At 40.6% G+C, this 16347-nt stretch overlaps 1 pseudogene; it reads right to left on the bottom strand.

Moving 5' to 3' along the window:
* Positions 1–14883: 14883 nt before the first annotated feature.
* LOC137271832 (uncharacterized) lies at positions 14884–16244 on the bottom strand (annotated as a pseudogene).
* Positions 16245–16347: the final 103 nt, after the last annotated feature.

Below are 16347 nucleotides of genomic sequence, written 5' to 3'. Positions count from 1 at the left end.
GAAATAAAATATTTTATCCTGTAGGGATAAAAGTAATTATTTCAAGAACAATTTCTCTAACAAAGAACAAAAGACTAATTCATTCAAATGTGGAGTAAGGCCACGGTTTTATTCATGAAATACAAGGTAGCGAGAGTGTCGCGCAACACCTACAGCCTGGGCTAGGCCTAAACTATGTACAGACTACCGGCTTTACAGCATAGGGCAGAATGTACTGAGAGGATGAAGCCCCAATAACCCCATCACTCCCTTGACACGCAGCAATAATGAAAACAACCTCCCAGGGTAAACCAAAAGAGGCCTAATTAAAGTGCACAATACATGTTAACATTATGCTAAACTGACCTGCAAGGGTATTAACAGTACTCCAATAGTACAAAACGGTACTTCAATAGTACAAACGGTACTCCAATAGTACAAACGGTACTCCGATCGTACAAAACGGTACCCCAATGCTACAAACGGTACTCCAATAGTACAACAAACGGTACCCCAATGGTACATTTCCAACGCACGGTCAGCGAATTACTATGCCCAGACTGCAAGTATTACACCACGACGCGCATGCTGATCACCAACCTTCTGTCATGATCTTCACCGTGACTGGCTGCTACTATAGCTGAAGCATCTCAGGCCACAATATACATGCAACATATGTCATATTTGGGATTTCACTTTCTCAACAATATACATGTTGATCGCCAGCCCGTCCTCATGGATTCACTGACGCATACTGTGACTGCTGTTTCCATGCTCCTGGCCAAGTGCAATCTGCCATGTAAACTAAGAGCCAGCAACTTGTCAAAGCATAAAGGAATTAATACACAACACATTCAAAACCTTATAACTCTAAAAGAGGGGGGGGGGGGGGGGATATAGGGTGGGAATTAAATTGTGTGTTGCCTGAATGGCGCACTCAAAAGAGGACATTCAAACCATATGCATTTATCCCCATTTCTTGAAAGGAAACAAGGGCTTGGATAACTGTGAGCCATTTTAGGTTCCACTACGCTATATCAATATCACATGCTGCCCGAGCGAGGACCGTATGGAAACAACTCAAACGGACAGAGGCCTGTGACAGCTGTGATTGGATGAAATAGTGTAAGATGTGTATGTGTTTTAAAAGCACATCCACCCTGTTATTAAAACTGACCACAATTTTAAGTATTTAATACTGTCATTTTTATCACCATGGGTTATGCTTATGTGTGTACATACATTTTGAAGTAGGTGACATTCGGTGCGGAGCTGGGGGTTGATGTGTTCCGCTTCCTGTGCTTGGCAAATGTGCAGGACAAGTTGGCCACAACTTGTGTTTTATTGTAGCTTAGAGGCCAGACTGTGCCCATGTGTACATGGAATGGCTGTTGATAGCCTGACTATTTTTTTAAAAAAATATACGGTTACTATAGAAGTCTATGGGAAAACATTTGGTGTTGTGTAACCTGTAGCCCGACACACAGAGTTACGTCCCATTGCAATAGCCGTTTATCCATACATTGGTTTATACAAGGAAAATTTAATTTCATATAATCGAACCTTACACCCGAAATTACTGAAATAAAATATTTTATCCTGTAGGGATAAAAGTAATTATTTCAAGAACAATTTCTCTAACAAAGAACAAAAGACTAATTCATTCAAATGTGGAGTAAGGCCACGGTTTTATTCATGAAATACAAGGTAGCGAGAGTGTCGCGCAACACCTACAGCCTGGGCTAGGCCTAAACTATGTACAGACTACCGGCTTTACAGCATAGGGCAGAATGTACTGAGAGGATGAAGCCCCAATAACCCCATCACTCCCTTGACACGCAGCAATAATGAAAACAACCTCCCAGGGTAAACCAAAAGAGGCCTAATTAAAGTGCACAATACATGTTAACATTATGCTAAACTGACCTGCAAGGGTATTAACAGTACTCCAATAGTACAAAACGGTACTTCAATAGTACAAACGGTACTCCAATAGTACAAACGGTACTCCGATCGTACAAAACGGTACCCCAATGCTACAAACGGTACTCCAATAGTACAACAAATGGTACCCCAATGGTACATTTCCAACGCACGGTCAGCGAATTACTATGCCCAGACTGCAAGTATTACACCACGACGCGCATGCTGATCACCAACCTTCTGTCATGATCTTCACCGTGACTGGCTGCTACTATAGCTGAAGCATCTCAGGCCACAATATACATGCAACATATGTCATATTTGGGATTTCACTTTCTCAACAATATACATGTTGATCGCCAGCCCGTCCTCATGGATTCACTGACGCATACTGTGACTGCTGTTTCCATGCTCCTGGCCAAGTGCAATCTGCCATGTAAACTAAGAGCCAGCAACTTGTCAAAGCATAAAGGAATTAATACACAACACATTCAAAACCTTATAACTCTAAAAGGGGGGGGGGGGGGGGGGGGGGGATATAGGGTGGGAATTAAATTGTGTGTTGCCTGAATGGCGCACTCAAAAGAGGACATTCAAACCATATGCATTTATCCCCATTTCTTGAAAGGAAACAAGGGCTTGGATAACTGTGAGCCATTTAAGGTTCCACTACGCTACATCAGTATCACATGCTGCCCGAGCGAGGACCGTATGGAAACAACTCAAACGGACAGAGGCCTGTGACAGCTGTGATTGGATGAAATAGTGTAAGATGTGTATGTGTTTTAAAAGCACATCCACCCTGTTATTAAAACTGACCACAATTTTAAGTATTTAATACTGTCATTTTTATCACCATGGGTTATGCTTATGTGTGTACATACATTTTGAAGTAGGTGACATTCGGTGCGGAGCTGGGGGTTGATGTGTTCCGCTTCCTGTGCTTGGCAAATGTGCGGGACAAGTTGGCCACAACTTGTGTTTTATTGTAGCTTAGAGGCCAGACTGTGCCCATGTGTACATGGAATGGCTGTTGATAGCCTGACTATTTTTTTAAAAAAATATACGGTTACTATAGAAGTCTATGGGAAAACATTTGGTGTTGTGTAACCTGTAGCCCGACACACAGAGTTACGTCCCATTGCAATAGCCGTTAATCCATACATTGGTTTATACAAGGAAAATTTAATTTCATATAATCGAACCTTACACCCGAAATTACTGAAATAAAATATTTTATCCTGTAGGGATAAAAGTAATTATTTCAAGAACAATTTCTCTAACAAAGAACAAAAGACTAATTCATTCAAATGTGGAGTAAGGCCACGGTTTTATTCATGAAATACAAGGTAGCGAGAGTGTCGCGCAACACCTACAGCCTGGGCTAGGCCTAAACTATGTACAGACTACCGGCTTTACAGCATAGGGCAGAATGTACTGAGAGGATGAAGCCCCAATAACCCCATCACTCCCTTGACACGCAGCAATAATGAAAACAACCTCCCAGGGTAAACCAAAAGAGGCCTAATTAAAGTGCACAATACATGTTAACATTATGCTAAACTGACCTGCAAGGGTATTAACAGTACTCCAATAGTACAAAAGGGTACTTCAATAGTACAAACGGTACTCCAATAGTACAAACGGTACTCCAGTCGTACAAAACGGTACCCCAATGCTACAAACGGTACTCCAATAGTACAACAAACGGTACCCCAATGGTACATTTCCAATGCACGGTCAGCGAATTACTATGCCCAGACTGCAAGTATTACGCCGCGACGCGCATGCTGATCACCAACCTTCTGTCATGATCTTCACCGTGACTGGCTGCTACTATAGCTGAAGCATCTCAGGCCACAATATACATGCAACATATGTCATATTTGGGATTTCACTTTCTCAACAATATACATGTTGATCGCCAGCCCGTCCTCATGGATTCACTGACGCATACTGTGACTGCTGTTTCCATGCTCCCGGCCAAGTGCAATCTGCCATGTAAACTAAGAGCCAGCAACTTGTCAAAGCATAAAGGAATTAATACACAACACATTCAAAACCTTATAACTCTAAAAGGGGGGGGGGGGGGATATAGGGTGGGAATTAAATTGTGTATTGCCTCAATGGTGCACTCAAAAGGGACATTCAAACCATATGCATTTATCCCCCTTTCTTGAAAGGAAACAAGGGCTTGGATAACTGTGAGCCATTTTAGGTTCCACTACGCTATATCAATATCACATGCTGCCCGAGCGAGGACCGTATGGAAACAACTCAAACGGACAGAGGCCTGTGACAGCTGTGATTGGATGAAATAGTGTAAGATGTGTATGTGTTTTAAAAGCACATCCACCCTGTTATTAAAACTGACCACAATTTTAAGTATTTAATACTGTCATTTTTATCACCATGGGTTATGCTTATGTGTGTACATACATTTTGAAGTAGGTGACATTCGGTGCGGAGCTGGGGGTTGATGTGTTCCGCTTCCTGTGCTTGGCAAATGTGCAGGACAAGTTGGCCACAACTTGTGTTTTATTGTAGCTTAGAAGCCAGACTGTGCCCATGTGTACATGGAATGGCTGTTGATAGCCTGACTATTTTTTTAAAAAAATATACGGTTACTATAGAAGTCTATGGTAAAACATTTGGTGTTGTGCAACCTGTAGCCCGACACACAGAGTTACGTCCCATTGCAATAGCCGTTAATCCATACATTGGTTTATACAAGGAAAATTTAAGTTCATATAATCGAACCTTACACCCGAAATTACTGAAATAAAATATTTTATCCTGTAGGGATAAAAGTAATTATTTCAAGAACAATTTCTCTAACAAAGAACAAAAGACTAATTCATTCAAATGTGGAGTAAGGCCACGGTTTTATTCATGAAATACAAGGTAGCGAGAGTGTCGCGCAACACCTACAGCCTGGGCTAGGCCTAAACTATGTACAGACTACCGGCTTTACAGCATAGGGCAGAATGTACTGAGAGGATGAAGCCCCAATAACCCCATCACTCCCTTGACACGCAGCAATAATGAAAACAACCTCCCAGGGTAAACCAAAAGAGGCCTAATTAAAGTGCACAATACATGTTAACATTATGCTAAACTGACCTGCAAGGGTATTAACAGTACTCCAATAGTACAAAAGGGTACTTCAATAGTACAAACGGTACTCCAATAGTACAAACGGTACTCCGATCGTACAAAACGGTACCCCAATGCTACAAACGGTACTCCAATAGTACAAGAAACGGTACCCCAATGGTACATTTCCAACGCACGGTCAGCGAATTACTATGCCCAGACTGCAAGTATTACACCACGACGCGCATGCTGATCACCAACCTTCTGTCATGATCTTCACCGTGACTGGCTGCTACTATAGCTGAAGCATCTCAGGCCACAATATACATGCAACATATGTCATATTTGGGATTTCACTTTCTCAACAATATACATGTTGATCGCCAGCCCGTCCTCATGGATTCACTGACGCATACTGTGACTGCTGTTTCCATGCTCCTGGCCAAGTGCAATCTGCCATGTAAACTAAGAGCCAGCAACTTGTCAAAGCATAAAGGAATTAATACACAACACATTCAAAACCTTATAACTCTAAAAGGGGGGGGGATATAGGGTGGGAATTAAATTGTGTGTTGCCTGAATGGCGCACTCAAAAGAGGACATTCAAACCATATGCATTTATCCCCATTTCTTGAAAGGAAACAAGGGCTTGGATAACTGTGAGCCATTTAAGGTTCCACTACGCTATATCAATATCACATGCTGCCCGAGCGAGGACCGTATGGAAACAACTCAAACGGACAGAGGCCTGTGACAGCTGTGATTGGATGAAATAGTGTAAGATGTGTATGTGTTTTAAAAGCACATCCACCCTGTTATTAAAACTGACCACAATTTTAAGTATTTAATACTGTCATTTTTATCACCATGGGTTATGCTTATGTGTGTACATACATTTTGAAGTAGGTGACATTCGGTGCGGAGCTGGGGGTTGATGTGTTCCGCTTCCTGTGCTTGGCAAATGTGCGGGACAAGTTGGCCACAACTTGTGTTTTATTGTAGCTTAGAGGCCAGACTGTGCCCATGTGTACATGGAATGGCTGTTGATAGCCTGACTATTTTTTTAAAAAAATATACGGTTACTATAGAAGTCTATGGGAAAGCATTTGGTCTTGTGTAACCTGTAGCCCGACACACAGAGTTACGTCCCATTGCAATAGCCGTTAATCCATACATTGGTTTATACAAGGAAAATTTAATTTCATATAATCGAACCTTACACCCGAAATTACTGAAATAAAATATTTTATCCTGTAGGGATAAAAGTAATTATTTCAAGAACAATTTCTCTAACAAAGAACAAAAGACTAATTCATTCAAATGTGGAGTAAGGCCACGGTTTTATTCATGAAATACAAGGTAGCGAGAGTGTCGCGCAACACCTACAGCCTGGGCTAGGCCTAAACTATGTACAGACTACCGGCTTTACAGCATAGGGCAGAATGTACTGAGAGGATGAAGCCCCAATAACCCCATCACTCCCTTGACACGCAGCAATAATGAAAACAACCTCCCAGGGTAAACCAAAAGAGGCCTAATTAAAGTGCACAATACATGTTAACATTATGCTAAACTGACCTGCAAGGGTATTAACAGTACTCCAATAGTACAAAAGGGTACTTCAATAGTACAAACGGTACTCCAATAGTACAAACGGTACTCCAATCGTACAAAACGGTACCCCAATGCTACAAACGGTACTCCAATAGTACAACAAACGGTACCCCAATGGTACATTTCCAATGCACGGTCAGCGAATTACTATGCCCAGACTGCAAGTATTACGCCGCGACGCGCATGCTGATCACCAACCTTCTGTCATGATCTTCACCGTGACTGGCTGCTACTATAGCTGAAGCATCTCAGGCCACAATATACATGCAATATATGTCATATTTGGGATTTCACTTTCTCAACAATATACATGTTGATCGCCAGCCCGTCCTCATGGATTCACTGACGCATACTGTGACTGCTGTTTCCATGCTCCCGGCCAAGTGCAATCTGCCATGTAAACTAAGAGCCAGCAACTTGTCAAAGCATAAAGGAATTAATACACAACACATTCAAAACCTTATAACTCTAAAAGGGGGGGATATAGGGTGGGAATTAAATTGTGTGTTGCCTGAATGGCGCACTCAAAAGAGGACATTCAAACCATATGCATTTATCCCCCTTTCTTGAAAGGAAACAAGGGCTTGGATAACTGTGAGCCATTTTAGCCCGAGACACAGAGTTACGTCCCATTGCAATAGCCGTTTATCCATACATTGGTTTATAGAAGGAAAATTTAAGTTCATATAATCGAACCTTACACCCGAAATTACTGAAATAAAATATTTTATCCTGTAGGGATAAAAGTAATTATTTCAAGAACAATTTCTCTAACAAAGAACAAAAGACTAATTCATTCAAATGTGGAGTAAGGCCACGGTTTTATTCATGAAATACAAGGTAGCGAGAGTGTCGCGCAACACCTACAGCCTGGGCTAGGCCTAAACTATGTACAGACTACCGGCTTTACAGCATAGGGCAGAATGTACTGAGAGGATGAAGCCCCAATAACCCCATTACTCCCTTGACACGCAGCAATAATGAAAACAACCTCCCAGGGTAAACCAAAAGAGGCCTAATTAAAGTGCACAATACATGTTAACATTATGCTAAACTGACCTGCAAGGGTATTAACAGTACTCCAATAGTACAAAAGGGTACTTCAATAGTACAAACGGTACTCCAATCGTACAAAACGGTACCCCAATGCTAGAAACGGTACTCCAATAGTACAACAAACGGTACCCCAATGGTACATTTCCAACGCACGGTCAGCGAATGACTATGCCCAGACTGCAAGTGTTATGCCACGGACTGTGTCTCTAACACAGCTCCCCCAATACTTGCATGTGTACTTGTAGTTCATGAACATATGTAGTAATTCAGATAAGGGATAGCACTTAAATAATAGAGCTATGTCCCTGTAAAATAGTTTAAACCCTAAAAACAATTATGTCTGGGGAAATATCCTGTACGTGTTGCAACTTGCAACTAAAATAAACCCCAAACCCAAAATACTATTTGAGAATAACTGAAACTTTAGTAACAATCTGGTTAGATACATCTAACTCGCATCATAAAAACACCGTATTTGCTCCTGTCTTAGGAACGTCTCCAGACTCTCCTGCAGTGCATTCACAAATGTAGCATTGCCCACATCTGACAAGGCACCCGTGGCGAGCCACCTCCTCGTGGTGGGTGCTGGGTAATGCTAAGAGCTCGCCGACACCCCCGCTGTGGACCCGGGGGGATATTTGGTCCACCAACCCGTTTGCCGTGGGTTGCGGCCCTGTGTCGGTGGAAGACGGGAGTCTGGGGGTTGAGGGCAATGGGGGCCTGTAAACGTGTTCCTTTTGCTCAACACACCCCTTCGACCCTTACTTCACCTAGACGGGTGGTTGAATGGGCCCGGTTCAACCAATCGGCTGGTCATGCCAAGCCCTGTGCATAGACTGTAAATTTTTTTATCAATGCACAGGTATAATTTGGAACTAATTTTGATTGATTTTGGTCTTGGCTTTAATGTCTAAAACATGTTTGATGTTGAATTATGTTGCTTTGAACTTTGCCTAGAGTCTTATGCCAGAAGGCGATGGCTCATGGGCCAATCTGGTAGACTAATTATTTCTAATTCTTCTACTGGAGTATATCATCCGAGTATCCTTGGTGCTGCAAGTTGGAGACCCACTTGTTAATAGCATTGTCCTTGTGATGCTCCGTGGTGGGTGGGGAGCTCGGATGATGAACCTTCTACACTAACTATGGAATACAAAACCCCCCAAAAACGAAACAAACATCAACTGGACAGTGATGATGATGACCAACGACCTTCTAACTCAACTGAATACTGGCCACGATTTTTAGTTCTTGAGACACTTGACAAGTCACCATTAAAATTAAATCCGTTTGCAGTGTCAAAAGGTATACAAGGTATTGCAGGTGAAGTCCCAAACATCAAACGACTGCGATCAGGCTCTTTGCTCATCGAATGCAGCAGGAAACAACAAACAACAAATTTGATGTCAACACAGCTTTTGGTTGGAAAACCGGTTTCGGTATCTCCACATAGAACTTTGAACACTAGCAAAGGAATTGTCAGAGACCGGGATCAACTGTTTGCCGATATGAGTGAATTAGATATAGCCACAGAAATGAAAGAAGAAGGAGTGATTTTTGTGAAACGATTCACAACCTGTAAAAACTCAGAAACTAAACCAACAAACACCTACCTATTCCATTTTTCTTCTCCAACTGCTCCAAAAGCAATTAAAGCAGGATATTGTCATCTCAGTGTTGATACTTATATTCCTAACCCGTTGAGATGTTTCAAATGCCAAAGGTATGGTCATGGTGTTACCAACTGCACAAATGCTATTACATGCGCTCACTGCAGCGAAAAAACTCATGTTACTGAAGACTGTGACAGCAACTTTAAAAAATGCTCTGGAACACATTCATCTTTTTCAAAAGAATGTCCGATCTGGAAACAACAAATGGAAATTAATAAAATCAAATTCACAAGGAATCTTAGTTTTGCTGATGCAAAGAAACTTGAACCAAACGAGTCCTATGCTTCAGTTGCGAGAACATCAACAAATCAAACTGTAACTTCAACAGTGTCCACTTCATCAGCGCAGTGCCAAACTGATTTGACATGGGTTGACACTGTTGCACCCGAAATCTACTGTCCTGACCAGTCAACGCAAACTGTTGTATCTACATCAACAACTGTTAGAGAAGAAGTTCAGCCATCTTCCCAGGAACAATCATCATCACAGCCCATTTCCAAACCTTTCTCTGGGAATACCAAAACAAAAAATCAAACCAATAAATGAGTCTGCAAAAAAATACCATAAGGGCAGAACCTCAAAAGCGGCAGAAAATACAGTCCAAATTTATAATAAGTTTGGATCTCTCGAAGATATGGATGTTTCTGACAACATCCTGCGTAGATCTCGTAGCTTGTCACCAACCAAAAAGACAAGGGGTAGATCCCCAATCAATCCCCCATAGAAACAGTTTCTCCGTGTATTGTCCAGTGGAATTGTAGAGGACTAAAAACCAACTTTAATGAATTACAACTGTTGATTCAGGATTTACAACCATCAGCTTTCTGCTTACAGGAAACTTACCTGAAGCAGGCAGACAATTTTAACTTACGTCAGTTCATTGGATATCATTCTCTTTCTCCTCCAGGTGATAGGGCCACTGGAGGATCTTCAATCCTTGTAAATCAGAATGTTATACACAGCCCTGTCTCACTTACAACTAATCTTCAAGCCGTTGCAGTGAGACTTACTCTTCATGTTGCCTTCACAGTATGCTCGTTGTATATTCCGCCTTCTTCAACACTTCAACTGTTTGATTTACAAGCTTTCTATGACCAACTTCCCAAACCCTGTATAATAATGGGTGATCTCAATGGTCATAATCCACTGTGGGGTGGTACAAATATAAACACTAAAGGTAAAACACTAGAAGATTTTATTTTCAATACTGATTTGTGTATATGTAATGATGATTCGAGCACATATCTGCATCCAGCAACCGGCACCTACTCTTCTCTGGATCTGTCTCTTGCAGACTCTAATCTACTTAATGAATTTGAATGGTCAGTCTACGATGACCTCTGTGGAAGTGACCATTTTCCTACTATACTAAAATGTGTAACTCCATCTGATGTTCCTCCATCATCAAGGCGGAATTTTAAAACGGCTAACTGGGCTTTATATAAAACACTGTGTGCTGAAAAACTTAAACCCGAACGGTTTATTGACGTTCCTGATGCTATTAAATGCTTTTCAGATGCATTGAATTCCATAGCTGATGAGTGTATACCAAAGTAATCTGCAGTTCCACATATTCGAAAACCATGGTTCAACGATGACTGCAAACAAGCTAGGAAGGCAAGGAAAAAAGCAGAACATTATTTCCGTCGCCATCCTATGGTGCATAATTTCAATAAATTTAAAATTTTAAATGCTAAAGCAAGGCGTACTTTTAAACAGAACAAACGCCAATCTTGGCAAAATTATGTATCTAAAATAAATTCTCGGACACCCATGTCCAAGGTATGGAACATGGTCCAAAAAATTAAAGGTAAAGGCACTAAATCTACTCTCCATCATCTTAAACATGGAGATCAATTGCTTACTGATAAATCAGATATTGCTAATAAGCTAGGTGAAACCCTTGCTAAACACTCTTCCTCTTCAAATTATGTAGCAAAATTCCAGCAATATCAAAAACAACAAGAAAAGAAAACTATTAATTTCAACTCAGATAATGGGGAAGATTATAATGAAATGTTTTCTATTCATGAACTTCATACTGCTCTTGATCAGGCCCATGACACTGCTACTGGAGCTGATAACATACATTATCAACTCCTGAAGCACTTACCAGAATCCTGTTTAGAAACGCTCTTGTATATATTTGATGATATTTGGACTTCCGGGAAATTTCCTTCTTCATGGCGTGATGCTATAGTAGTACCAATACCTAAACCTGGACGTGATCATACGGCTCCGTCCAATTATCGCCCGATTTCATTAACAAGCTGTGTTTACAAGACCATGGAACGCATGATAAATAATCGACTTGTTTGGTATTTGGAAACTAATAACCTTATCACAGATATACAATATGGTTTCCGGAAAAACAGAACTACTGTCGATCACTTAGTGCGTTTAGAATCATTTGTAAAAAACGCACTAATTAACAAACAACACGCTGTGTCTATCTTTTTTGATCTTGAAAAAGCATATGACACTACTTGGAAATATGGCATTTTACGAGATTTACATGACTTCGGTTTGCGAGGTCGTCTGCCTGAATTTATTGCCAACTTTTTAAATAACAGACATTTCCAGGTCCGTGTGGGTTCTACCCTGTCTGATCATTACAATCAGGACCAGGGTGTTCCACAAGGCAGTATTTTGTCAGTCACTCTTTTTAGCATCAAGATCAACAGTTTATCAAAAGTTTTAAATGATTCAATTGATGGATCGTTATTTGTGGATGATTTTAATATTTCTTGTCGTGGTAAAAATATGCATACCATTGAACGGCAACTGCAGTTGTGTTTAAACAAGATTAATAAATGGTGTCTTGAAAACGGCTTTAAATTTTCTAAATCGAAAACTAACTGCATACATTTTTGTCGTAAATACAAACCTCATAAAGACCCTGAACTGTCTCTAGATGGGACACCCCTTACAGTTGTGAAGGAAGCCAAATTCTTGGGTCTAATCTTTGATTCACATTTAACGTTTTACCACATATTAAATCACTTAAAACTAAATGCCTGAAAGCTCTTGACTTGTTGAAAGTGGTTTCAAATTCAAAATGGGGTGGGGATCAAGCTACCCTTCTCCATCTATATCGATCACTCGTTCGTTCTAAACTTGATTATGGCTCCATCGTCTATGGTGGAGCCTGCAAAAGCAGTCTTAAACTTCTTGATCCTGTCCATCATCAAGGTCTAAGACTTTGTCTTGGCTCCTTCAGAACTTCACCTATTGACAGTCTTTACGTTGAGGCCGATGAACCATCTCTTGCACAACGCCGTATCAAATTATCTTTACAATATATCACAAAACTATACTCTAACGAATCTAACCCTGCATATAACTGTGTCTGCAATCCCCTTTATGAGGATTTGTATAGCAAAAAGTCTTTTCTTGTTCCACCTCTTGGGCTCAGAATAAAGCCGTTGATGGCTGCTGCTGGTATTGAGCTGAACAATATAGCTCCTTTCCGTCTTCTTTCCTCTCCCCCTTGGCAGTTGGTTAGGCCACAGGTTGACCTAACATTAACTACATTTAAAAAATCAGAACCTAATGAATTGCAGTATAAACAAGAACATAATCAGTTGAAACATACATATAACAATTACAAATCCTTATTTACAGATGGGTCCAAGGACGGTGGTGCAGTTGCTTGTGCTACTGTCATTGGATCCAGAACAATATCTTCTAGATTACCAGATAATACTTCTATTTTTACAGCAGAAGCTAATGCCATATTAACAGCCCTTAAATATATTCAAAGACACCCTAAACGTAAACAGTATATAATCTATTGAGACTCTCTTTCTTGCCTTCAGGCTATTAAAAATATTTCTTGTAAACATCCACTTTTAATTGAAATTATTGAACTGTATAATACTCTTGCTACTGGCCAATACGACATCGTCTTTTGTTGGTTACCCAGTCACGTAGGTATTTCTGGGAATGTGATGGCCGATCTTGCTGCAAAAGCAGCACTTAACAAATCTGTGACACCACTTCTTCTTCCATATTCAGATTACAAAGCTTGCATTAGAATGTATATCCGAGATCTGATGCAGAAGAAGTGGGACACTCAAGTAGGTATCAATAAATTACATGAAATAAAACCGTATATTGGTTACACCTACTTGGGCTGTCGGTCCAGATTTGAGGAGGTCATCATGCGACGATGTCGTATTGGCCACACAAGACATACACATAAATATTTGCTTAAAGGTGAGGATCCTCCGTTTTGTATCCCTTGTGATGGAAGAATCACAGTCAAGCATATCCTGCTTGACTGTGTTGAGTATTCCATCACAAGGGATCAGTATTTTAATTCACGAACTCTGAAGGATCTTTTTAATAACACAAGCTGTCATTTAATCATTGCATTTTTAAAAGAATAAGATATATTGACCGAATTGTAAATACATAAATATTTTATTAATGGAAGTTTAAATTCATACTGTGCTTGTTAGTGGCTGTATCCTCAAAGGGGGTTGAAGTACTGTAAAACTATTGTCCCCATGAGAGGGTACGTAAGTCCACAAACATTTCACGTTTTTAATCGTAGCATAAGTGTCTTTTTATTTGCATGGCTAGATTTCCCAAATTGCTGACGGCTGAGGGGATGATGTAAATCCAGCTAGGGTCCATGCAGGTAGCAAAGGAACAGTAAGTCCCCATGGACCCTAGTATGGTGATCTACCTTCAGTTGTTAGCAATCTATGGCCCATTTTTGTCCTCTATAGATAAATTGTTTTAGGTATAGTTACTAGTTTTATATTCTCATCTGTGATATTCTAGTTGTTTTACTGTCCTTCGTTGACAGGTTTTATATAATAGATAATTATATATATTTCATTTTAGTATTAAATGTTCTCGTCACGATATGGCTGAGATATTGCCGATGTGACGTTAAACTTTAACTCACTCACTCACTCACATCTGACAAATGCACCCCATCTTCTCTGTAGAAACCGGTGTCACTTAAGGTAATTGCATGCTTAACTGTCCTGCCCCAAAAGCTCAATGCTGCTTTAATACCTGCACGATTCAGACGCCGCCTTGCATTTTCCATAGCTCTGTGACTTTCTGCACCATGCCAATAAAGTCTAGGGAAAATCTGGGACCAAATAAGAACAGTGTGTTGCAACAGATTCGCAATTTCAGCAATGTCTGATTGTACACTATTTAAAAGATATTGGATTGGCTGCCTTCCAAGATCATTAGATCCCAGATGTATCAAGATGACACTTGGTGGTGGTCTCCTGTTCAATTCTGTCAACAAGACTGGTTTCAGCTCAGCCCATTTCATCCCCCTTTTACCAAGCCATACAACACTGAGCCCTAGCATGTCCAGCCCCAGCTGATTACCTATCTTCAACCTTGAACTGTGTCTCTGAGCCCAATAAATGAAGGATGACCCAATGATCCAAACATCTGATAGAAACTTTTCTCAGTTCAATTGTAAACAAGATAAATTTACTTAAATGTCTCATGTTATAGGTCGTGGAAAGGGTAAGAGTATTATGCAGAACTGAAATGTGAATCCTATCTATCTAACATAAGACACATAAGCACTGGAATGCCATCTCCCCCATTTCCTAATACTATCAAATGGTACCCCCTTTTCTGCTGCTGTTGATGCTGCCCCTATTCTGAATGAGTGAGACTTGTAAAGAGCTTGATTCAGCCCAAGGAATGCGACCTATCTGGAGACCATAGCTGAAAATTGATACCTTGTTAATGGTTGAGAATTGTAATGCTGAAATAAATAAGGGCCAACCCTAGGTCTGATTCTGAGGTAATTCTTCATGCAAGTAACTGGGCACATATTACTTCCCTGTACTTGCTTGATCCTCAATGTAAAACTCTTTCCCCTTTGATCAGTCTTTGAATATCGTAGCCTTATCAACAAGGTCGATTTATCCACTTGTACATCTTTCAATCCTAGCGGTCAATCTGCATGAAGGGTATCTGTGAAAACTAACTCGCCAACCCGAAACAGCCCCAAAAATGCCAAAGCATAACAAGCTTTAAACAGTGTAGCTTCATACGTTGAAACACATACAACTTGCAATGCTTTCGGTAATTGCACCAAGATATTGTAGGTAATTGGGGCACTTGTGTCAAACTTTTTGTTTAAGCGTCTACTTCCTTCCAACATCTTTTGGACAAAGAAATTGTTTGTGACCTCAGGTAAACCTCTTAACTTGTGTAGGTAACTTAGAGCTGATACATGAAGGTTCAGGGTGCTTGGAGAATATTGCTTGAGCGACAATGAGGATAAGTATAATACAAGGGTATTCAGCTGTACTGGAAATCCTGTATTAATACCATGAAACTGGCAAAACTTTACAAATGAGTTATGTGCAGCTGCATAAGCTTTCTTTGTGCTTACTGATAATGAGGCACTAACTAAACGTTGGGCTTCTACTGCACAAGCTTCCAAATTCTGTCTGGTGTTGTTGTCGCTTTCTCGTCTGCATTCGGCACCAACTTTCGGAACCTGGTCAACTGAAAACGAGAAAGCGAGTCTGCTATTCCATTGCGTCTACCTTCAATGTACTGAGCTCGTACTGTAATGTTCCACTCCAGACATCGGAGCACAAGATGACGTACAAGGGTCATAACTCTTTCACACTTTGACGTCATAGAGTTTATGATCTGCACCATTGCCTGGTTATCTAATAGAAATAGCACTTTCCTATTGCTGAGGCGCTGACCCCATACCTCAATGGCAACAACAATTGGGAAATATTCAAGAAGAGTGATATTTTTGGTCAAATCGCTGTCAATCCATTCATCTGGCCAGGCCTCGCTGGCCCAACTCCCTTGAAAGTAAACACCGAAACCTCGGCCTCTCCCCCCAGCACTATCTGTGAACAGCTGCAAAGTGTCACTTGACTCCACCATTTTGAACGCATAATTGTGTTACCATTAAATTCTGTGAGAAAAGACTGCCATGTCAACAGATCTTCTTTTATGCCTCTGGTAACCCTTATTCTGTGGTGCTTTT

This window comes from Haliotis asinina, chromosome 1 (genome assembly GCF_037392515.1).
Source record: "Haliotis asinina isolate JCU_RB_2024 chromosome 1, JCU_Hal_asi_v2, whole genome shotgun sequence".
NCBI classification, from domain to species: domain Eukaryota; kingdom Metazoa; phylum Mollusca; class Gastropoda; order Lepetellida; family Haliotidae; genus Haliotis; species Haliotis asinina.
This window is presented reverse-complemented; position numbering and strand designations above follow the sequence as displayed.